Here is a 23,567-nt window from a genome sequence, read left to right as displayed (position 1 = left end):
CTAACAAGTTGTGCCATATAATTGTAATGGAATACTATTTTGTAATAAGAAAGGATGAGCAGGATGGTTTCAGAAAAACCTGGGAAGACACATATGAACTCATGCAAAGTGAAATGAGCAGAACCAGGAGAACAGAGCATATACACTAACATCAATATTTTAAGGATGATTAACTGTGAAAGACTTAGCTACTCTGATCAAGACAATGATCCAAAAGAATTCAAAAGGACCCTTGGCGAAAAATGCTGTCCACCTTCAGAGAAAGAACTAATGAATTCTGAATGCAGATTGAAGTTTACTTTTTAAACTGTATTAATTTTTCTTGTTTTTTCTGTTTTCTTTAGTAACATGGCTAATATGGAATATACTTTACATGACTTCAAATGTTTAATCAAAATCAAATTTCTTGCCTTCTCAAGGAGGGGAGGGAGTAGAAGGGAGGGAAAGAATTTGGAACTCACAATTTAAAAAAAAATAAAAGTTAATTTTTTTCTACATGTAATTGGGAAATATTTCATGAAATAAATTAAAAATATTTTAAAAAATTAAATTAAAAATAAGACTGGATAGACTCTAGACCTGACCCATCTTCTTAGCTGTTCTTATGATTTTAATTATCATCTTATATAAATTATTCATGTATCCTACTAATTGACTTTATAAACTGCTTCATGCCTACCTGTATTCTGTTCCATTCAGAAAAACACATACAATTGAGTCATTTTCAGTTATGTCTGACTTTTCATGACCCCATTTGGGGTTTTCTTGGCAAAGATACTGGAGTGATTTGACATTTCCTTCTTCAGTTCATTTTGCACATGAGGAAACTGTGGCAAATAGGGTTAAGTGACTTGCCTAGGATCACACAACTAGTAAGTATCTGAGACTGGACTTGAATTCAGGAAGATGAGGCTTCCTGACTCCAGGCCTGGCACTCTATCCACTGTACCACCTACCTGCCCTGTATACTGTAACCAATTAGAATTCTTCCACTGAAACCCTCATGTCGTTAGTTAAACTTTATGTTGGTGTGCACCCTCACCTTTGGCTCAGCTTTTCCTTTGAGATGGCAAACTTGACTGTAATCTATCTTCAAAACCCTTTAATGTGTCCGTAATCCATTTATCATAACACCTTATTCCATTGCCTACCACTGACCCTGACTTCTGTGATTATACTTGTGATTGTAACTTTGTTAGCATATATTCTGATTTTTCTACTTGAGATGTGGTGCTCCTTAATGTCAGGCAGTATGTTAAATCATTTTTGTCTGTAATAAAGAAGGCATGATCCTCTTCCCTAGGGAGTATTCCTTGAGAAGAGACACAAGGGAATCCTCAGAACCCTAGTATTAAACAGGATTTTATTCCCCTAGTTTAGGGTCACTTCTTACTTGCAGCTGTTACCTTTAGCTCAGGCAGTTTCCCAGTTCTTTCCCAATCACTAGGGTGTCCCCATTCATTTGTAAGCACAAAGGAAGTATTCTTTTTGAATCTATTCCAAATGAGCTAATCCAGAGGGAGACACAAACTCACCACTCATGGGACATTGGAAAGTGGAAACCCAGATTCCAAAATCAGGGAATTTCCTGGTTCCCACAGCCATGTATGAGCATTACAGTGATGATATCATGTGATTTCCTTCAGCAAGGCTGAAAGAGTTGACTAGGTCAAATTACAAGGTACTATATAGTTTAAGAATGATATTAATAAACTGGAGAACTTCCAGAGTGGGGCAGCCAGGATGATAAAGGGTCTTGAGTCTACATATAATGAAAATCAGTGGAAGCAACTAGTCATATTTATTGTGGAGAAAAGAACAGTCAAGGGGAACATGAGGAATGTCATGTGGAGGAGGAATGATTAGACTTTTCCAGTTTGTCTTCAGAGGAGCCACAAACCAGGAGCAATAGCTGGAAGTTGTAAAGTGGCCATGTTACGCTCGATGTCAGGAAAAACGTATTAACCAATAGAGTTGTTTAAAAGTGGCATGAGCTCTTCAGAGAAGTGGTAGATTCTTCAAGCAGAGACTGGATAATTGCTTGTCTGGTACATTCTAGTAAGGATTCCTTTTGTATGTGTATTAGACAAAATGGCCACTGAAATGCCTTCTGACTATCAAATTCTTTGATTTTGCAACATGCTTCTGTAACTGATTCATAAAGGATCAGCTTAACTGGTTACAACAGAGAGGGCGGCTGATGAAGTAAGAATTTATGACTTCAACTAATAGAAATACTGTTTGCGGGGGCAGCTAGATGGCGCAGTGGATAGAGCACCGGCCCTGGATTCAGGAGGACCTGAGTTCAAATCCGGCCTCAGACACTTAACACTTACTAGCTGTGTGACCCTGGGCGAGTCACTTAACCCCAATTGCCCTGAAAAAAAAAAAAAAAAAAAAGAAATACTGTTTGCCTTTTTTGGATAACTGTATCTGTTTTTGTTCAGTCATTTTGAGTCCTTCATGACCCCATTTTGGTTTTCTTGGCAGAGATACTGGAGTGGTTTGCAATTTCTCCAGCTCATTTTACAGATGAAGAAACTGAGGCAAACAGGGCCAAGTGAATTGCCTAGGGTCACACAGCTAGTAAGTGTCAGAGGATAGATTTGAATTCATGAAAATGAGTCTTACTGACTCCAGGTCTAGCTCTTTATCCACAGCCCCACCTAGCTGCCCTCGGCATATTTACTGAATTATTATTGTATTTACTGAATCCTTATTCTGTTCAGTGAGACTGGACTTTATTGACTGTCTTCATGGTGGTCATAGGATTGCCTCTGTGTGTGTGTTTGCGTGTGAGTGTATGTGTATATTTACTTCCTGTCAAGCACCTGTATCCCAGAGCCTCTGGACATTTCCCTGTTGTCAGAGAAAACACATTTATACTACTGGCAATAAACTTCATAACTAATCCAGTGTTGTGTACCCTGCAGGCATTGGGAACATGTTGTTAATGACAAAGTGGTTTCTACCTTTGTTTCTTCTTTCATTTTATAATGTTGTTAAAATAGACAGAAAATAGTCTCTCTTAACAGAGAAAAGTATGCCATTTGTTGTTTCCTTAAGGTTGCTTTAAAATATGATAACTTTGGGAAGTATTGTTTCCCCTTGAGTACTGTACCATACGTGCTATTTGGGTAACCTGCCACCCTTTAGACAATTGTGACTGAGTTTTATACTGTGAACAGGTTGACTTCCCACAGGTGCCATTGATTGAATGAAAGATTTTTGGCACTTTCTTTTACTCCATTTTCTCTTTCTCTTTATTATCCTTTTCTTCTCCAATCTAAAATTAACCAGGTAATTGAATTAATCTATATATTATATAATTTGGAGACCCTTCACTATCCTGATTGCTGTCCTTTTAATACTTTATATTCAAACTGTTCAGGTTAGTTATGGGGAGGGATCTTAAAATAATAAGTAAATATTTGAGGAGTGAAGTTGGGGATAGAGGTTGTGGGAGACAACATGAAACTTCTCTTTTTCATGTTGTTCTTTATCTAGTACAGAGTTCTGACCACAGAGGAAAGTTTGGTAGCTTCTCAATGATATGGTCAGCAAAATAACATTCCCACATTCACTGTATTCTTCATTTTCTTTAGTCATTCCTTTTTTTTTTTTCCAGGGCAATGAGGGTTAAGTGACTTGCCCAGGGTCACACAGCTAGTAAGTGTCAAGTGTCTGAGGCTGCATTTGAACTCAGGTCCTCCTGAATCAAGGGCTGGTGCTCTATCCACTGCACCACCTAACTGTCTCCTTTAGTCATTCTTAATGCTTAATTGCCTTTAGGTCTCTCAGTGAAATTTGGAAAGTAACAAAATCCTGTGGTAGTAGACTTAGAAAAAGGTATGTAGCTCATTCAGTGTGTAATCATCTACTTTCTTTTAGACCTTGTGTGATATTGACAAATGACAACTTGTTCTACTGCATTATTATTATTATTATTATTTTCATATCTATAAAGACTTTTCTATGTTTCTCTGACTATCCAAATACTACTTATCCTTCAGGTCCCCCATTTAAATCTAGCCTCCTCAATGAAGCCTTCTCCAGTTTCTCTAAGTTGAAAGGCTCTTTTCATTCCCTTAACTTCTGTAGCATCTGTTTTTATTATTCCCTTGACAATTGATGTACTACCCAAGACATTATTTTAAAATATTATTTAGTTTGTTATGTTTAAGTCTTATCTTCCCAATTAGATGGTAAGGTCCTTGAGGACAGGGGCAGTGTTTTCAACCTATTTGTATGCCGTGTGATACCTCAATCATGTAGCTGTAGTGAGGAATAACAGATGGGCAGCAGTAGTGCTGTCTCGACCTGGATATAGGCCCTATGGGGCCTTCTCCATGATTTCCAATCCACATTCTCAAAGTGTTTTGGAGAGTCAGAATAGCTTTTCATCAAGCCTTGTAGTTGACTTTCATCTCTCCTTTGATCTCTACCTAACAGAAGAGAGCCACATCACTTTGTTGGCTGATGAGAGAAATAGCCTTATTCAGCCTTCTGAGCTTTTCATATTATATAGGAGCTTTCTGTCATCTTTCCTTTCTCTCTTGAATCTTTTCTTACCTTATGGGTAACTGAACTCTTATTCTTTACGGTGACACTGGACTGTCTGGCAAAGCAGAAATAGAAATAAAAACTATGTCATAGTACAATGTTGCTGATTTGTGTGAAAATGTCATTTTTTTGGTCCTGTTAATGATTTTCCTAGCAGGTAATTTCTACATTTAATCTTTCCTTTTCTATTTATGAAAATAATAATAGCTGACATATAGCTCCTCACAGTTTATAAGGTATTTTAATACATTATCTCACTTGATCTTACAACATTGTAAATGTGCTCCCCATGTGAGAATTCCACTTGCTAACATGTCTATAATTCATAGTCCTTATATTCTTAGAGAGTTGACTGAGGCTCAGGGTGGTTAGGAGACTTGTGATCATGGTTCTATACCTAGTAAATGTCAGAGGCAAGATTTGAACCCCAGTCTTCTTGAATCCTAGTCTAATACTGCCCACTATTCTAAGATGCCTAACAGGAATCTAATGAGACTCAAAAAAAGTAATGACATGTGCCATGCCACACAGTAAATGGTAGCATTGGGATTCAAACCCATGTCTGTTGATTCCTAGTGCAGTTCTTTCCATCATACAGTTGCTTGAGGGTCAGCTAGGTGGCACAGTGGATAGAGCACTGGCCCTGAAGTTGGGAGGATCTCAATTTAAATTTCACCTCAGACACTTACTGGCTGTGTGACCTGGGGAAATCACTTAACCCCAATTGCCTTAAACATCTGGGGCCATCTCTAGTTGTCTAGACACTTGACACTTACTAGCTGTGTGACCCTGGACAAGTCACTTATCCCTCATTGCCCCACAAAAATCAACCAAACAACCAGACAAAAACAGCACTACAACTTCTTCAAAAGAGAAATATTGTGATCACCTCCAAATTTTAGGCTCAGTAAGAGTCAGCAACGTGATATCACAGACAAGAAAGCTGGTACAGTATTGAGTTGTACTGAGTAATGTCTCAAAGATGTGATAACACTTCTCTACTCTGTCATGATCAAGCCATATCTGAAACATTATGTTCTATTCTTAGCACCACATTTTAGGAAGGATACTAATAGACTGGAGAGGGCAGAGAGGAAAAAACCATTGTAGTGGAGAATAATGGCATATTTATGCCTAGGAGCTAGGTGGCAAAGTCCATAGAATTTTGAACTTCAAGTCAAGAAGACCTGAGTTCAAATCCACCTCAGACATTTACTAGTTGTGTGACCCTGGGCAAGGCATTTACCCTCTCTCAGCCTGTTTCCTCACCTATAAACTGGGAATGATAACAGCACCTACTTCTCAGGTTTGTTGTGAGGATCAAATGAAAAAATATATAAAATGCTTTGCAAATCTTTAAAGCACTATATAAATGCTAGCTATTAAGATGATGGTGATGATGAGGTGATAGCTAAAGGAACTATGGAAAATTAACCTTCAGAAGAAAAGACTTAAAGAGGACATGGTAGCTGTCTTCAGATATTGTTGTTTAGTCATTTCAATTGTGTCTAACTCTTTGTGACCCCATTTGGGGTTTTCTTGGCAAAGATACTGGAGTGGTTTGCCATTTTCTTCTCCAGCTCATTTTATAGATGAGGAAACCGTGGCAAAATAGGATTGAGTGGTTTGCCTGGGAGTCATACAGCTAGTGTCTGAGGCCAGATTTGAACTCAGGAAGATGAGTCTTCCTGCTTTCAAGCCTGGCACTCTATCCACTATGCCACTTCTCTGTTCTCTACTTGCTTGAAAGTTTATCAAGAGGAAAAAGATTAGATATGTTCTGTTTGGGCCTAAATGGCAGGATCTAGGAGCAATGGATTGAAGGTGCAAAGAGGCAGATTTTGTCCTGATATCCAGACAAAACTTCTTACCAGCCAAAGCTGTTTAAAGGTGGAAATCCTCAGCATCAGAAGGTGGTGACTTCTTTGTCCCTAAAGATCTTCAGAGACTTCGTTGGATGTGTTGTAGAGGGTATGGATTGAACTTGGTAGGCACTAAGAGTCCTTTCCAATTCGGAAATACTGTGGTTTAGTTGTGCTTATTTCCTTTATTCTGAGCTGTAGTTAGAACTTTTTTTTATAACCTCTGACAAAATGCTCCCTGTTAAAGAGGAGTTACAATGGTGTGTGCGCGTGTGCGCGTGCGCGCGCACACACACACACACACACACACACAGAGTACCAGAATTGTTTTAAATAATACATTTAACCAGGCTAAAGAACAAGATTTCTAAACAGAGATATAAAATGGTTTCTCTACTGAAATAAATTTGGATTTTAATTTCATTCTCTGTAATGGCTGAATGCAGAACAGCTATGCTTAACCTGCATATGAACCTAAGTGTTTCTTCTTAGGCATTGTATTTGAGCTGAAGTTCTCAGTCAAGTCTTTGTGGTGATGATACTCAGGGAGCAGGTGTCAAGATTAGAGCACTTTAAATATTGAGAGTTACTCAAAACTTAGGGCTAGTTTGAATCCTTAGCAGCTTCTTTTGATTAGAAAATCAGATGATTTATATAGTATCTTCCACCTTTTTCTTAATTCAGAGCTATCCATTCTCATTACCTTTATATATTTAGGGTTTTTTAATGTCATAGGATTGCTATAAAGAAAGTTCTTTGTCAAGTAGAAAGTATTTTGAAATAAGAGTTTCTATTATTCAATTTGGAGGTCTGGACTGTTCCCAGATTAGGCCTAGATGTTTAAGAAATCGCTATAATTTCTCTAGTGCTTTTTAATTCACAAAACACTTTACTCCCAGCAATCCTTACACTTGAGAGTGCAAGTTTTGACTAACTTCATTTTATACATGAGGAACTGAGCTTCACAGAAGTAATATAAATTGCCTGAGAACACATGGCTTTTAAATGGTGGGTGTGGGACTCCAACCCATGCCATCTGATCCCAAGTCTAGTTGTAGGTTTATCCTGATCATCTGGGATGGTCCTCAAATTAATTCAATCTTTGTATTGCTTTCTGTGGATTATTCCCTACTTATTTCAAAGTTGTTTTCAAGTTATCTTCCCCATTAAATTATGAGATCCTTGAGAGCAGGGACTGTTTTTTGCCTTTCTGTGTATCCTTGTTGCTTAACACATAGTAGGTGCTTAAATAATGTTCATTGACTGACTGACTGTAGGGCATTTCTTTGCGTTGGATCTCCTAGGGGTCTTATGGACGGGAGGTGATTACCTGGACTTTCCATCTGGGACTTTAGCTGGTTATAGCATGTTTTCTGGTTCACTTGGGGAGGGGAGGAGGGGGACAGATGCTATTTGCCTGCATACGAGGTCAATGACCTAGAGGGTTTGGACCATGGAAATCTTGAGCTGGAATGGACCTCCAATCCATCTAGTCCAATCTCCTCATTTTATAGATGAAGATGCTGAGCCCTAGAGAGGCTGTGACTTTCTTAGGGTCCCAGAGATAGGAAATCCCAAAGCTGGGATGCAGTGCTCTCTCTCCCAAGTTCTCCCTCTCCTACTGGCTGGTGGCTCACATTCTGAAGTGCAGCAGGAGGAAGACAAACTGCCATCTATTTCACATTTTGCCTGTGGCTTTCAGCCTGAGTGGATAAATGAAGGAGTTTGGGGAACCCGTTATTCATATGTATTTTTGAATTTTCTAAAAGTGAAGTTTTATATATCTTTTACATTATAAAGAGTTAGACTATTTTCTGCCATAATTTTCCTTTTCTTTTCCTTCTGAAAATAACTATTCTTGTACCTTGTGGAATCAAAGAGGATTAGTGAGATTTCTAAATATTTCCGTTCTCCTTGGGTAAATGCAGTCTAACAGTGATTACTGTTTCTAGGTTTTTAACATGTTTAGACACTGGACTAGAAATACTTAGAAGTTTATTCTGCTCAGTGGATGGAGTGATGAACCTAGAGTCAGAGAGACCTGGTTTTAAATGCAGCCTCAGATACTAGCTGTGCGAACTTAAATCAGAAAGATTCATCTTCTTGAGTTAAAATCTGGCCATAGACACGCACTAGCTGTGTGACCCTGGGCAAGTCACTTAACTCTGTTGGCCTTAGTTTCCTCAACTATAAAATAGTAGTGATAATAGCACCTACCTTGCAGGGTTGTTGTGAGGGTCAAGATAATATTAAGATAATATTTGAAAAATGCTTAGCACAGTCCTAGGTAGCTAGGTGGCACAATGGTTATAGTGCTAGGCCTAAAATCAGAAAGATTCATCTTCTTGAGTTCGAATCTGGCCTTAGACACTTACTAACTGTTTGACCTAGGGCAAGTCACTTAACTCTGTTGGTCTCAGTTCCTCATCTGTAAATGAGCTGGAAAAGGAAATGGCAAACCACTCTAGTATCTTTGCCAAGAAAACCCCAAATGGGATCCTGGAGAGTCAGACACAATTAAAATGACTGAACAACAAACAATGTCTGGTATATATTAGGTGTTATGTAAATGCTGGCTATTTATTATTGTCATTATTTTCCATATTATTAATGTTATGATCATTACCCCTCTTTTCTCATGGAGTTGACATATGAGGTAGTCATACATGGTCCTATTTCACAGGAAGAAAAACTGAGGTATGAAAGATAGCAAGTTGCCACTCACATACCATCATGGGAATTGATCTGTGAGAACCCAAATTCACCAGCAAGACTTGAAAACTTTTGGTCTTTGGACTAGGAAAAGAGACCATGTAGCTCAACTAGTTCTCCTGTTTCATAGCATTAAGTCTGGGAGCTATGAGCTCCTCATTTTTAATCCAGTCTAATCCCTTTGAAAACAGGCCCCACCTTTGCTGTCCTGACAAAAATATGGAGGTGAATGAATGCAATTACTGAGAAAGTGACAGTGTTTTTGCCATCTCGGGAACTTGGGAATAAACTGACTCTCATAGGACAGAGAATGCTGTTAGACTGAATGCTAGTTGGGTTGGTGTCTCATTTGCATTGTCAGCAGGATCTTAACAGACGCAGATGTTTATGTAGGAGTCCGCTTTGTCTAAAATCCGACAGACAGCAAGAGCTGCTGTTTCTCATCTTTATCACAGCCTTCCAAGGAAATGCAGTGATTGGTTGGGGTTCGTAGTTACTTTTTTCTTTTCTGTCTGGGGGGAGGAAGATTCACCGTTCTTTGTGGAGACAAGGTTACCCTGATGATTTTTCCAAGCATTATGTGTTAATTATGCCATCAAGATCATGGGTAGGTTTTGTTGCCGTTGATCTAAGCACCCTCCTGTTTATGAGGTAAAGTAATGATTATCTGCACTGTGGGTGATTTATGGGCCTCAGGAGCCAGCCTAACTTCTGGCCACCCAGATGGTTCTGTGCTGCTCCATTCTGCTTGGATGATTTGGGGTAGTCTGGGGAAAGGGCAGATCATTTCTGATTCCAGGAGAAATCAACACTAACCAAAGATCTCCTTCTATGTAAAGACTGGGAATGGAAAAACAAACCCCCCAAATGGTCCCTGTCCTCTGCGAGCTTACAGCTTTCATGCTACTTAACACTCTATGTTGTATCTCAGGGTGCCTTGTCCCTCCTGCTGCTAATGCTACAGGAGGGGCCAGAGACCCTGAGATCCCATGACCTGGGGGAGTAAAACCACTCACATCCTAGGAGACTCCAGCCCTGGTGCTTTGCTATTCCAACAAGTGAATGCCACTAGCCTCACATGCTGGGGGATGCTTCACTGTGGTCCTCTTCTGGCCATGCTGCTGTAGGTGCATTTCCCCTCTCCTCTCCTTTCACTTCTTGCTCTGGGATCATAGGATTATAGATTTAGAACTTGATGTGACCTTAGAGGCCATAGAGTCAAACTCCTTCATTTTACCAATGAAGAAACTGAGGCACAAAGAAGTTCAGTTGCTTGCCCAGGGACAAGCAGCTAGCAAGTGCCTAGGGCACAATCTGAACCCAGGTCTTTCTGTCTCTGAGTTCAGCGTCCAGTCCAACATCCCATGCTATCTGTCATGGGAATCGTGATGTTGATCGACTACCCTAAAGATCCATTCTCTGTCTCTGCGACTTCCCAGACCAAAACAACCTTCAAACCAAACCACCAATTTTTGTTATTTAGTTATTTTTCTGTTTTGTCCAACTCTTCATGACCCCATTTGGGGATTTCTTGGCAGAAATGCTGAAGTGATTTGCCATTTCCTTCTCCAGCTTATTTTATAGATGAGGAGACTGAAGAAAGCAGGGTTAAGTGACTTTCCTAGGGTCCTGCGGCTAGTAAGTGTCTGAGGACAGATTTCAACTCAGGACGATGAGTCTTCCTGACTCCAGGCCAACACTTTACCCACTGTACCACCTAGTTGCCCCTAAACCTTTACCCACTGTACCACCTAGTTGCAAGTAATATCTCTTCCTATTAGAATGTAAGCTCCTTGAGGGATATGACTATTTCCCTTTTGCATATGTGGCTTCACTGCTTACCACAGTGTCTGACAAGTAGCAAGGGCTTAATGAAATGCATATTCATTCACTCATTCATTCATATACAGATAGATAAATGTAGCTTTAGTAATTAGGAGAATCAAGAAACCTCTATTTAGGAGGCTGCGCCTAATGTTTGACTATATAGACTTAGAAGTCAACTGCTTAAGGGAGAGGCTGTATGGGATACTGCAAAAAATCTGCTAGATTTGAGGGAATAGGGCCTGGGCTCAAAACCTGGCTCTACTACTAACTACATGCCTCTCTGGGGTCTCAGTTGCCTCATCTGTAAAATGCTAAGGGCTTGAATCTCTATGGCCCCTTCCAGCCCTCCATCTATGATCCTGTGACTTTAGGATCCTAGGGATCATAACTGAGCTCCTGGGAGATAGCAAGATTACCAGGAGAAAAGAAAAGAACCCCAGGAGAGCCAAGGAACCATGACAAGTAAGATGGCCCTGTGGGATTCCAGTGAAGACCGATTGAAGTGGGGAGAGTTTGAAAGAGAGGGAAAGTACTTCCTACCCTTCTTGGGTTGGCTGGTGGCCCCAGCAAACGCTGTGTGAGCTTATGTAGCTGTCATAAAATCATTGATGAAGAAACTGGTAGTTAGTAAGTAGGAATAGGAAATGGGATTGACCCAGAGTTGGATTGTTGCCTGCTATAGCTCCAGGCCTTCTTGGGAGCTGATGGCTAATGCCCAATAGGCCAGGCCTTGCTGACGTGGGTCTCCAGGAAACTGCTCATATTGCCTATACAGACATTTCAAGTTGAAACTCCCAGTCATGATGCCCACAAATAAATGCTGTGATTAAGTTCAGGTAAATCTTGCCTCCAGAAAAACTAAATACAAGAAAATTCAAATACAAGCAGCATTGGTTAGGGGATGAATATTTATTTTGTGAAAGGATTTTTTTTTTTTTGGTAAGGCAATTAGGGTTAAGTGACTTGCCCAGAGTCACACAGCCAGCAAGTGTCAAATGTCTGAGGCCGGATTTGAACTCAGGTCCTCCTGAAAGGGCAGGTGCTCTATCCACTACACCACCTAGCTGCCCCTGAAAGGATATTTTTAAAAAAATATTTACCATAGGCTTCTTTTAGGTAAAAATTCTCCCAGTATATCTGTTTTACAATTTTTGATATCACTGTCATTTACTGAGATCCTTCCCAAGGCTCCTATAGACCACTTCCTTTTATCAAACAAAAATATTTCATCAAAACCAACCCCAACAAAATGAACTACATATAAGCTCACATGAACTTATACTACATCTGTAGTCTCCCCCTTTCCAGTGAAAGGAAATATTTTCCTTGCAACTACTGTTGGTTATTGCATTTGATGTTAATGCAGTTGTCTTTTTGTGTTGCTTTCATTTCCATGATTGTATTGTGCATATTGTTGTTTGGGTTCTTCTTTCTTTCCAGTGCATCAGTTCATATAACTTCATATATTTCTCTGACCTTCTCACATTCCTTATTTCTTATAGAGCAATAATATTCCATTACATTTATATGCTATTTCTCAATTGATGGGACCCACTTTTGCTTCCAGTTTTTTCCTACTGCAAATTAAAAAAAATACATATGTATGTATATATGTGTGTGTGTGTGTGTGTGTGTGTGTGCCCAGGATCACACAACTATTAAATGTCTGAAGCCAGATTTGAACTCATAAAGATGTTGTCCTGATTCTAAGTCCTTTGCTATATCCTCTGTGTCACCCAGCTATCCTCTCCAAACTCTGAGGTCAACTCTTTAACAACTATGCCATTAAGCTATGAACATAATATATAATTGGAACTTTTCTTTCTATCTTTGACCTCCTTGGGATATTTGCTCAGTAGGTAAGACTGATTAGTCAAAGGGCATGAAGAGTTCACTGACTTTTCTTGCATAATTCTTAATTGTATTATATAATAGTTGGACTGTCACAGCTGTCAACAGTATATTATAATGTCTGTCTTCCTATCATTGCTACAATACTATTTTTTAAAAATCATATTTATCAATGTGATAAGTATGAGGTGAAATCTCAGAGTTGTTTTAATATGCAGGTTTATGATTATTAATGATTTGGAATATTTTTGTATGGTTATTAGTTATCTTTAGTTGTGATACCTATATTCTTATGAAAACCATTTATATCTATGGATCCTTTAAGTATTGGGGAATGGCACCTAGTCGTAGGTGTTTGTATCAGATGTCTATGTAGGAAGCAGCATAGTGCAGTGGAGGAGGGAGTCGAATGACCTGGGTTCAGGGCATTTACTATCTTTGTCATCTTGGGCAAAAGATCAGTTAATCACCTAGAGCTCCACTTTCGTCATCTGTAAAATGGGACCTCAGAAGCTTTTTTTGTTTTGTTTTGCGGGGCAATGAGGGTTAAGTGACCTGCCCAGGGTCACACAACTAGTAAGTATCAAGTGTCTGAAGCCGGATTTGAACTCAGGTCCTCCTGAATCCAGGGCCAGTGCTCTATCCACTGCACCACCTAGCTGACCCCTGTCATTTGTAAAATGAAGGGGTTGGACTAGATACTTCTGAGGCTCCAGATCAAGAGCTATGATCCTATGGTTATTCCTTGGATATCAAGTTTTGGTTTGAGATAGTTGATGAAAACCTTTTTCCCTTATTCAACACTTTTCTTCTTCTAGTTGCATTGATTTGGTTCATGCAAAAACTTAAAAAAAATTTATGATGGAAGTTATCTGTTTTGTTCTTTGTGATCCCTTATTTGGTTATAAAATCTCACCAGCTATAGTTCTGAAGGTATGTTCTCCTGTTCTTTCTTTTTTTTAAAGTTACACAGTGGATAGAGCACTGGGCATGAAGTGAGGAATATTTGAGTTCAAATCCAACCTCAGACACATACTAGCCATATGACTCTGGGCAAGTCATTTAACCCATTTGCTCCAGTTTCCTCATCTGTAAAATGAGCCAGAGAAGGCAATGGCAAACCACTCTAATATCCTTACTAAGAAAACCACAAAGGGAACATGTGAAGAGTCAAACATGAATCAAAAGACTGAACAACCCAGGGCTGTTACGAAGATCATATGAGATAATGTTTATGAAGTGCTTAGCATAGTGCCTGGCACATAGTAGGCATTATATAAATGCTAGCTATTATTACTATCCTTTAAATTGCATAAGTCTATAGGACTTATAATGACATATGTAACATAAATTGCTTATATTAACCTTTTTTTTTTTTTTTGTGAGGCAATTGGGGTTAAGTGACTCAGGTCCTCCTGACTTCAGGGCCGGTGCTCTATTCATTGTGCCACCTAGCTACCCCTTAACCTAATTTTTGTCAAACTGATTTACAGTTTTCCCAGAAGTTCTTGATCAGTAGGGAATCATTCCCCTCCCAGTTTATGTTCTTGAGTCTAATGAACACTGAGCTAGAATGTTTGTTTGCTTATGGGTCTTATTTCATTAGTCCATTTCATCGATCTGTTTTTCTTTCTTTCTGATTTTTTAATCAGTTACCAAATAGTTTTGATTATTTCTGGCTTTATGATGTACTTTGAGATCTGGTAATACTATAACCTCTTCATATCTACTTTCCCCCCTTTATTATGCCCCTTGAGATTCTAGACCTTTCTTCCTCCAAATGAATTTTGTTATTATTTTATCTAGTTCTATAAAATGTATCCCTTTGATAGTTTCATAGTTGTAGCATTAAATTTGTAAATGAATTTAGGTAGTATTATTTTTATTATATTCATGTGGTCTAACCATGATCAATGGGTAATTCAGATTAAAGTCTGTCTTTATTCTTGCAAATAATATTTTATAGTTGTATGAATATAAATCTTGAATGTGCCTCAATAGGTTTATTTCCAGATATTTTGTGCTTTTTGTATGAATGGTATCTCTCATTTTATTTTGCTCTTGTTTTTTTTTCTGATAAAAGTATTTTATTTTTTTTCCAGTTACATGTAAAGATAGTTCTCAACTTTTGTTTATACACGCTTTCCAATTTCAGATTTTTCTCCCTCCTTCCCCTCCCTCCCCACTCCCTTAGACAGCAGGTAATGTGATATAGGACTAGATTCTTCTCACCAATGCAATGGTACAGAAGAGTTCTGGGGGACTCATGATGGAAGAGGATCTCTTGTTTTTTTTAATAGTAATTAATATACAGAAATGCTGATGATCTTTTGTCACTTTCTTTTGTATCTTGCTATTTTACTGAAGCCATTAGTTTCTTACCTAATTCTCTGAGCCCTTGATGCATTTAAATTAGGATTCGATTTCCAAAATTTCAATTTATGATCTACAATCTAGACAGTAGTATGATAAAATGGAAAGTACACTAGTTTTGGAGCCAGAACACCTGGGTTCAAATGTTGCCCTGGTTTCTACTACCTCTGTGTTCACAGGCAAGATATTTCATGTCTCTTTGCCACAATGACCACACACACACACACACACACACACACACACACACACACACACACACACACACCACATACCACACAGAGAATTAAACATGATGAACTCTAATCATGAACGTGATGAACTCTAATTGAACATAGATTGAACTTTAAATTTCTAGAATATATGCAACATTTTAAGAATATATTGTGTAAAGCAAGTTAAAAGTGGAACTATTCCCTTATGGCCCAGGTTTGGGGTTTTTTTGGAAGATAGATATTAAAAGATCATGATTTCCAGTCTGTTTAGTCTTCTCGTTAGCTGATTTTCTGAGGAGAGAATTTTGCAGTAAAAACTGATTGAGGGGTAGCTAGGTGGTGTAGTGGATAAAGCACTGGCCCTGGATTCAGGAGGACCTGAGTTCAAATCTGGCCTCAGACACTTGACACTTAACTAGCTGTGTGACCCTGGTCAAGTCACTTAACCCTCATTGACCTGCAAAACAAAACAAAAACAAAACCAAAAATTGTTTGAGTACGTGCTACATACTGAGCTGAAAGTATAAAGGGAAGTCCTTTAGCATTGAGATGAATGGAAAGCCTGAGAGAAAGTTTCTGGGTAATTAATAATTAATGTATTAATTAGGATAACTGATAATCAATAAATTGATGGTTAGTGGTTTCTTGGTAACCAAACATACCTGATGGAGATACTGAATGCCTTAATATACTTTCAGAAAGGGGATTGCCCCGACAGGTGAAAACCAACCCTGATTAGTGAACAATTAATGAGAGGGTAGGTATATTAATGAGGAGGTGGGCTAAAAGTCCTCAACTCCTGCTAAGAATGTGGCTTGATCCAAAAACAAAAAAAAAAAAGAAAAGAAAAAGAAAAGAATGTGGCTTGATCATGATACTCAGCCACTTCCAGCAATCTGGACAGAGGAATCCATCTAGACAACTTTGGTTGTTTTTCCCCTTCGTGAATTGGGTCACCCTAAATTCTAATGGAGGGGTGAAAGGGCATAGATTTCATGCTTTGGATCTAGAATTCATGTAGATTCTGTTTATACTCTGAGAAGTAAGGTCTCCTAGCTGAGTGGGGCCTTGCCCAACATAAAGGAACATGTTCCTCAAAGGATTTGGGCAATCTCATCTATCAGCCTTGTCCTTCAGAGACTAGCTGACTGACCTACAGGGGCTGGTCCCTGAATGAGGAAACAAAGAGAAAAAGCCTTAATCCTAATTTAATAATTGGTTACTGACATAATAGAAAAATAATTTCCCTCAAGATGCATACATCCATGTGCATATGCAAACATACAGAGGCATATATACAGACATACAGATGCTCCCACAATCTCTCTCTTCAATTCCAAATTTGTTCATCTCCAATTATGTAATGAACATTTTCACCTGTGTGTCTTTTCTACAGTACAAACCAAAAAGGACAGCTTTATATTTAATATCCTTTTTTTGAATCTTCCCCCCGCCCAAACTTTCTTATTCCTCTTAATAACATCATCATTTGCCCTCTCATGCCATACTTCAAACCTTGAGGTTATCTTTGATTCTTCCATACCATCAGCACTCACATTTCATCAATTGCCCAGTACTATTAATTTAATTTCTGCCTGAACTATGATAATAGCCTTCTTGGATCTTTTTGGCTAGTACCATCTTTGTCTTCCCTTCCTCCATTTATCATTCATATCATCCTCAGATCAATCTTATTTATATCCACATATGGCCACATCCCTCCCCTGCTAAAATCCATTTGTTCATTTAGTCATGTCTGACTCTTCATGACCCCCATGGACCATAGTACGCGACGTCCTTCTATCTTTAATGTCTCCTGAAGTCTGGCCAAGTTCATGTTCATTGCTTCCATGACCCCATTTATCCACCACATTTTCTGCCATCCCCTTCTCCTTTTGCCTTCAATCTTTCCCAACATCAGGGTCTTTTCCAATGAGTCCCATCTTCTCATTATATGGTCAGAGTATTTACGTTTCAGCTTCCATATTTGACCTTCCAGTGAATAGCCTGAATTATTAATCTTTAAGCACTGACCGATTAGATCTCCTTGTTGTCCAAGGGACTCTCAAAAGTCTTCTCCAGCACCATGGTTTGAAAGTCTTGATTCTACAGCACTCAACTTTCCTTATAGTACAACCCTCACAGCCATACATTGCAACTGGAAAAACTATAGCTTTGACTATATGGACCTTTCTTGGAAAAGTGATGTCTGCTTTTTAGTATGGTGTCCATATTTGCCATAACTTTCCTTCCAAGGATCAAGTGTCTTATAATTTCATGACTGCAGTTGCCATCTATAATGATCTTTGAGCCCAAGAATATGAAATCTGATGTTGCTCTCATTTATCTATCTATCTATCTGCTAATTTATTTATTTATTTATTTATTATTTGTTGTGAGGCAATTGGGGTTAAGTGACTTGCCCAGGGTCACACAGCTAGTAAGTGTCAATTATCTGAGGCCATATTTGAACTCAGGCACTCCTGAATCCAGGGCCGGTGCTCTATCCACTGTGCCACCTAGCTGCCCCTTGCTCCCATTTATTTATCCTCTATTTGCTAGGTAATGATGGGACCCATTGCCAAGATCTTGGTTTTTTTTTTAATGTTAAGCTTCAAGCCAACTTTTACACTCTCCTCTTTCATCCTCATCAAGAGCCTTCTTCTTCCCTTTGCATCAGGCCCTTCCTTTGCCAACTGTGCCTTACATTCAAGTTCTTCTGTCATCTGGTACCACTCAGCTTTCGCAACCTTATCTTCCACTCCTTTCTTCACTCTTTGTGGATGGCTTACTATTCTTTGTACATATTCCCCACTCTGCCACCTCCATGCCTTTATTCATAACTTTTTGCTTTATATGTAATTATTTTTTAAACATTTATTTTGTATAGATATCCTTGTTGTCTCCTCTGTCAGAATGTAGGCAATGTTTCATTTATTTTGTTTGTATCCCAAGTACCTCTCACTACGCTTGGCACATAGTAGGTCCTTAATAAATGCTTCTTGATTGGAATGTCCTTCTCTGTCCTTCGCTAAGTCTTCCTTATCCTCTAAGATTTATTCTTTTAAGCAACACTCTCTTATCTAAGTCCAGATTTCTTTTCTTAGCATTTTCATATATTTGTGCCTCTTTTATTTACTTATGATTTTAGGGTTATATATCCAGAGTGGAAGGGCATCTCAGAGGAAAATTTAGTTTATTTTACCCATGAAGAAACTTAGGTGTATATAGAGGAAGTGACGTGCCCATTGTTATACAGTAGTAAGTATCGGAGTTGGGAAATGAACCCAGGTCTTCGAACTTCAAAGCCATTCCTCTTTCCATTATGCCATAGCTGCTTCTCTTACTAAGTTCTCTTTGCTATTGGATATCTGTCTCTCTCCCTCTCCCCACTCCCTGTCTCCTATGCTCCCTCCTCCAGTCTCTCTTTGACAGAGGAACACACACACACACACACACACACACACACACACACCTCCTAGTAAACTGTAAATCTTTGAGGTTAAGGACTGTGTCTTCTTTCATCTGTATATACCATAGTGCTCTACACATAGTAAGTACTTAATGAGTGTTTATTGAATCAAAATGAATATAATGGGGCAGAGGAGACAAACAAGAAAAATAGAAATAAGCAGATATCACAACACAAACAAGTATGCCATCTAGTAGCTAAATAGTAGCAGTTCTTTAAATGCATCCTGGAAGTTGCTAGGATATTTGGGGTGGCCAGATCTAGATAAGTGTAACCAGAAATATTCTTGGAGGTGACTCTATTTTTAAAAACAAACAATTAGAATGAAATGATTGAGATAGGGTTCCAGTTTCTTTTAAATCACTGTCCACAAATAAACTGTCTTTCCTTAAAACTAGCCTCTTAGTAAGTAAAGGCCATGGGTGTTTAGAATCTGTTGGTGGGAAATATACACTGAGCTTAGATGGCTGCTTTTTTTTCATCTGGAATTTTTTTCTTTTTCTTTCTTTTTTTTAAAGATGGCTGCTTTTTTCTCAAAGTTTATAAGATATTATAATATACACTCAGTTCTGCTATAGCACTTGTTTTAATGTGAATTCGTTCCAACATGATTAATATATTATGGAGCATTTCAAGCACAACCTGAATTTTGAGTTTGCATATGTGCAATTTCTTTCTCAAGAAACAGTAGGAATACAGAAAACTGCACCACTTCACAATAACTCACAAGCTACAACCCTTTGAATGCCCACTTCCACAAGCAAACTTAAGATCCTTTTCAAGGGAAAATACAATATTTATTGTATAACTTCTGGTATAGTAGGAGCTGTGGGCAGAGGAGGGCTGGTCCACTCATCTCCACCTTCTGGCATAGCTTCTGGTCCATTGTGGCCTGAGGCCTGGAGTTGTAGCCAGTCCAACTTCCCGGAGACTTTTCCAGACTTGGCCATGGGAAACTGGGCATAGTGGATGGTGCACAATTTATTGGAGTATTTATGCATTTCTTTACCATTTAATGCATATAAAATTGTGCTACCATCTTTTTAGGTTCCTATCTTTAAAAAAAATGTAACTGATGAAGTTTTTGAGTGTCCCTCACTCCATATTTCCCATAAGTCCTTTGGTTTTTTATTGTGTAATTTTTCATAACACTGTTTTTGGGGAACCCCTACATTGCTTTATAGTAGAAATGACTTGTATTAACTAAGTCATTATTGTGGACTATAAACTGCTTGAGGGTAGCCTGGGACCCTTTTGTGAGTCCAAAAGCTTGACACACAAATCATAAAAAGTTGCTCTAACTAGGTTCTCTCACAATTTGTTATCTTTTAGTGGAGCTAGAATGTGATAGGCTCAAATTACAGTTGTGTTCATCCATGGAAATTTAAAACTGCCATTTTAATGGCAGTGTTAGTAATTGCTGTTTATTTTGCAAGTTAACCCTGTCCAATATTGATGAACCTCATCTTAATTATATTGTCAACACAGTTGAAACAAGACATTTGTGTACTCTAGGTAAGCTTTAAATTACCTAATCATAGAATTTGTGAGTTGGGAGGGGCTTCATCAGTCATTTAGTCTAACTCATACATCAAATGAAGCCCCCACGGTTGTTTACATGACAAATAGACATTGGCTTCTATTGGAAAATTTTCAAGGAGGTGGGCCCCATTACTTCTTGGGATAGCTCTAAGTGTTAGGAAGTTTTTCCTGACTTGTAAGCTTCAAATGGCTACTCTGCAATTTCTACCCGTTGCTCCTGGCTCTGTGCTCCAGAGCCAAGTAGAACCTGTCTATTCCCTGGTCCACACACTAGCCATTCAGACACATGAAGACAGCTCTCCCGTCCTCTTTGTACCTTCTTTTTTCCAGGACAAACACCACCAGTTCCTACCACTGATCCTCATGTTATGTGGATGTGGCTCTTCAGCACCCTCGTTGCCCTATCAGAGTCTCCTCAGCTTATTATTAATGTTCTTAAACTGGAGTCTCCAGAATGGAGTACAGTACTTCAGATGAGGACTGAACAGGTCTAGAGACACCATTACTTCTCTATTCTGAGAGACTTTGCCTCTCTTAATGAAGCCCAAGATGGCATAAGCTTTGTTGGCTAATCACATTTATGTTGAACTTATAGTCTACTAAAACTCCCATATCTGTCCCAGGAAAAAAAATGCTGGAATATTCCTAACCCCCTTCCCCCAGCCCTCCTGAATGTTTTGTTTTCAGGCTTTATGCTGCCTTATTCATTTCTCTAACTGGCCATTGTTTCAGTCATCTGCCATTTATTCAGTATCTACTATATAAAAAGAGAGGAATGTGGCATAACAGAGAGATAGTGAGGAGGACTTGGATTCAAATCTCACCCCATACCTACTGACTGTAAGACCTTAGGCAAGTCATTTAAACAACCTCTCACTACTCCAGGCAATTTTCTAAGACTAGAACTTATATAAAAGAGTTGACTTGTATTGGCAGAGGAGTTTACTCCTCTGGGAGTTCTTTATAATGAATTCACAGACCTTTATCCTTATCCCTTCTCTGTACAGAGAAGTATTCTCTGTGCTCAGAAATGCGTGTGATCCCTGTTCTCATGTCTTTGTTTATCATAAAATAAATACCTATATGCCAAAGAGGTCAATGGCTTAGGGTACTAAAATATATGCATTTATTTAAAGCATATCTAAAAGTTTTCCTCTGTATATTGTATCCTGAGCAGCTGCCTACATCATCTGTACTAGTTACTGTGTGGTTGATAGCTAGTGGAGAAATTCTCCATATAAGCTTTTTTTTTTTTTTTTGTCCTGCCAATTATAGAACATGACTGAATCTGCTTCAGGATCCTAAAAAGTAAATGTATTTCCATATTATTTCATTGCTTTTTTATATAAAAAAGTCTACACGTGACATTATACACACATATATAAATATATATGTGTATTTTTGCTTCTGTGGAATACAAATGAATATCACAGCCTGTATGTGAGTTTTCCTTGCCCACATGGGATTATAGGCCTGTGCAAAATGCTTAGCTATCTTTGTTGCTTATATGCTGACTAATCAAATCATTGATTCTTCTTTCCCCTTTGCAGTTTCAGTACCAGAATATTAATTATTTGAGGAAGCCTTTAAAATAATTCAGTGATTTGGGGTTGAATCATTTGCTTTTGTTTTAATTTTCAAGATTTTTGTTTTAATTTTCAAGATTTAGGAGGGAGGTATTTAATTTTTTAATGGAAGAATATATACAATGAAGAGTTGATATTTGTCCTTCTAGATTTTATGGGAAAGAAGGGAACTTCTTAAAGTACTAGTCTACTAACTTGCATTTGAGCAATAAATTGGCCTTTTGGTGTATATAGTTTAAGGGATATGTTGTGGACCGGGACTGAAATAATTTGTTTTGTTATACTTTTAGCTGAAAACTAGAGGATAGCTTCATAGTGTAAGTTTTGCTTTAGCAATAGTTTTTTTAAACCTCATTAACCGTTAATAACATTTATAATAATATTTAGAACTGGAAGGGATTTTAGGGATTATCTGATCCAATGCCATCGTCTTGAAGATATAGAAACTGAGGCCCAGAAATATTATTTGAATTTTTTGATGATAGTTTTATTTTGTTTCTATATTTTTTTAAATGGGTATATTCATCTCCTCTGTCTCCTTATCCCCATCTCAAACACCCTACTATCATAAATGAAAAATTCTATTATATAAGTGCTTGTTTCATGAATGAGTTCATGATGGAACTTCATATTGAACCCTCCTCCATCCCCCTTCTTCCCCACTGGTTTGGTCCTTGTAATGACAAGGCTTGCATTTGCCTTGCTTAGGTAGATATGATTTAGAAAGAATGGTTTTTTCTGTTGAAATCAGTTTTCTTCTGTCTAGTCTGACATGGAACCCAAATTTAAATTGCACCTCAGACACTTATTAATTATGAGACCCTAAGTAAGTCAACTTCACAGAGGCTCTATTTTCTCATCTATAAAATGGGAATAATAATAATAATAATAATATCTACCTTATAAGGCTTTTGTTGGGATCAAATGAGTAAATATGTGTAAAACACTTGGCAAACCTGAAGATGTCATATAAATACGATAACTTACTTTGACTCACTGACATGCTTGTTAGCTCCCAGATTTAGTTCTATAGTCTACCCACCAATGCCTCTAATTATATCAGTTGTTTTTACCTTTTAACTATTTTAATATGTCTCCTTTGTCAGAATGGTCCTTGTGTCAAGAGTCTCCCTGACCAGAATTGCATAGGGTAGGGGAAATAAAACATGAAGGACTGAATCTTCTTCATGTTCTAAGAAATTTCTTCATAGTTCAGCCTTAAGTAGGAAATAGTAAGAAACCAAAAATAAACTGTTATTGCCTCAACTTCAGTGGTAGCTTGACATCCAGAACAAAGAGCCCAAGTCTATGATTATAATCCTCTCTTCATGAAGAGAAAGGTATTCTCCATTAATTTATACTCTATGGTATTAGAACTAAGACTAAACTAAAAACTAATTATAATCTAGATTATCTCAGGATAGGGCTAAGAGTAGTTAGAGGAAAGAAGTATTCCATCTGTTCCTTATTTGGGGGGAGTATCCAAACATGAAGTTCCATAGTCTTGTTTCTCTGGTTGTAAGTACTTCTCTGTTGTTATCTTCACTTTTCCCTTTGACCCCAGGCC

General features: G+C 38.2%; 1 protein-coding gene across 12 annotated transcripts in view; it reads left to right on the top strand.

The window, feature by feature from the left end:
* LDLRAD4 (low density lipoprotein receptor class A domain containing 4) overlaps window positions 1-23,567 on the top strand; it is a 638,510-nt gene that overhangs the window by 213,316 nt on the left and 401,627 nt on the right. The window lies entirely within an intron of this gene.

The sequence above is a fragment of the Dromiciops gliroides genome, chromosome 1 (assembly GCF_019393635.1).
Source record: "Dromiciops gliroides isolate mDroGli1 chromosome 1, mDroGli1.pri, whole genome shotgun sequence".
Lineage (NCBI taxonomy): Eukaryota > Metazoa > Chordata > Mammalia > Microbiotheria > Microbiotheriidae > Dromiciops > Dromiciops gliroides.
Note: the sequence above shows the minus strand (reverse complement) of the source record. Positions and strands in the feature narration are given on the sequence as shown.